Source organism: Hesperophylax consimilis, chromosome 30 (assembly GCF_061612785.1).
Source record: "Hesperophylax consimilis isolate HC1 chromosome 30, BYU_Hcon_1.0, whole genome shotgun sequence".
In the NCBI taxonomy this organism is placed as follows: domain Eukaryota; kingdom Metazoa; phylum Arthropoda; class Insecta; order Trichoptera; family Limnephilidae; genus Hesperophylax; species Hesperophylax consimilis.
Window position 1 is genome coordinate 12,288,352 of NC_142865.1, and position 2,300 is coordinate 12,290,651.

Genomic DNA, 2,300 nt, shown 5'->3' on the forward strand with positions numbered 1-2,300 from the left:
CACGAAGATGACAAATTCGAGCCGGGCGTTAGACATGAAGTATTGCAATACGAGAAGCAAAAATAGCCCTTACTGCCTTTAGAAATCTCAACATAACACAGTTGATTTTAGCGTGGCAAAGGTGTCGACACACCTAGAGACATGAAGGGAATCAATGTGAGAAGCTAAAATAGTCCTTACGAAACACACCAGCATAATATATCAAAGTCTGTTTTAACAAGACAATAATTTTGACACACCTAGAAAGTTTGTAGACATAAAGCGAAGCAGCGTACAAGTTATAATAGCCCTTATGACCAGTACATATACGAACATATTACTTTCTATTTTGTCGTGCCAACATTTTGACACGCCCACGTTTTTGTGACAGACCCGCCAAAATATTAATTCTTATTAAAAAAGATGTGTTATTTCGAAATGTAATATGTAGGATTTACTAAAATGAAGGAATAAAGAGATAAACATTCAAATGGCGTGGATATTTTTAACAAAATGCTATTTTGTTGGTTGGATCTTTTTAACAAATAGGTACCGATAAACTAACTAACTAACCATCACGCCGTTTCCCTGTAGGGGTAGGCAGAGAGGACGGACCGCCAAGCAACTCGCTCTTGACACATACTCCTTGACTCATTCACATTCATACATCGTCTCATACATACTCTTCTATATTCTGATTTGATTGCTAACAGTATGGAAGATCTACAGTTTCTCGTGTCTAGGGTGAACGAAGTATGTGTGAAGAATGAGTTAATGATGAATGTAAGTAAGTCTAAAGTAATGGTGTTTGAAGGAGAGAGTACGAAAACAGTATGCAATATAGTTGTGAATGAGGAATACTTGGAGTAGGTGGATGAATTTGTGTATTTAGGAAGTATGTTCTAGATCAGAGATTCCCAAAGTGGTCTATATAGACCCCCAGGGGTCGATATCGGCTTGCTGGGGGTTTATGTCAGCGAGAAAAAAATTTGGGGGTCCACGAGATTCAAATGGGGGTACATACGAGCGGACCCCCATTTACCGTAAGTCAACATTTAGGAGTTCCGTAAATGACACAACACACCTAACACAAATAACGCAGTTTGCGTACAACTAATAATAGACTGAGAAATTACTTATTTGATATTTGTATTTTTATATTTCTTAAAGTTGTTTATTGAGGTATATAAATAAAAATATACGTTCCTTTTCTTGTCAGTATTAATATATTCAAGCAAAACATTGCAAATCGGAAGCCGCGAATTTTCCTAGTTCCCCAACTTGTTTTTGAAAAACGTCCAAGGTAATAATGACGTTCAAAATTTAAATGTACTTCACACAGACTTCAAAACTAAATTTAAGGACTTTTTGACTGTGGAAGTGGAATGTTGAAGAATCGGATATCATATGACAAGAAGAACTGACCGGAATAAGCGCTAACAAAGCACTTAAGGGGTAGTTCTGTAGGGCCAGCTACAGAAAGAAATTCACGTTGCTTATCCCGCTCCATTTTCATTTGGTGTAATATCTCACAAGGGTGCACCTGTCTGCACAACGTAAAGACAGAGGAACTATACCCGCCACCCGCTTGTTGGACAGGCAAGGGAAGGGAATCTTTTTACGAAAAAAAGAAATAATTTTCACATGGGACGTTAATAGTTTTAGGAAAATTCAATATTCGGCAGGCAGGGGGTCTACGGAAAAAAAAATATTTGGCAAGTGGTCTACGGGGCAAAAAAGTTTGGGAACCTCTGTTCTAGATTCTAAAGGGATGGGATGGCTTACAAAGATATTGAAATAAGGGTAAATGCAGGTAACTCCATTAATGGAGGACTGAACGCAGTTGGCGCTAGCAAAAAAATGTCCAGGGAAGCGAAGCTAGCAGTCCACAATGGAGTGCTGGTACCTACCCTGATGTATGACAGTGATGCATGGAACTAGCAGAGAAAGGATGAAAGTAGACTGAATGCTGTAGAAATGATATCCCTGAGGCGTATGCGTGGTAAAACCATGTATGATCGTGTGAGAAATGTGGAGATCCGCAAAGAGTGCAAGGCTGATGTAAGCATAATGAGTAAGATCAAGAAAGGTACGCTTAGATGGTTTGGGCATGTAGGGCGAATGAGTGGACAAAAAGTGTAAGGAGAATGTAGCAGAAGTCGGGGACGCCCGAGGAAGACATGGCACGACCAAGTGAATCAGATACTTGAGTCAAGTCACTTCTTATTTTATTTTGCAAACACTTCCATAAATTTGTAACCCGGGAATGTTTGTCTTTCTTTTTAAAGAAAAAAAAAGAATGCGGTCTGCACTCATTCCCC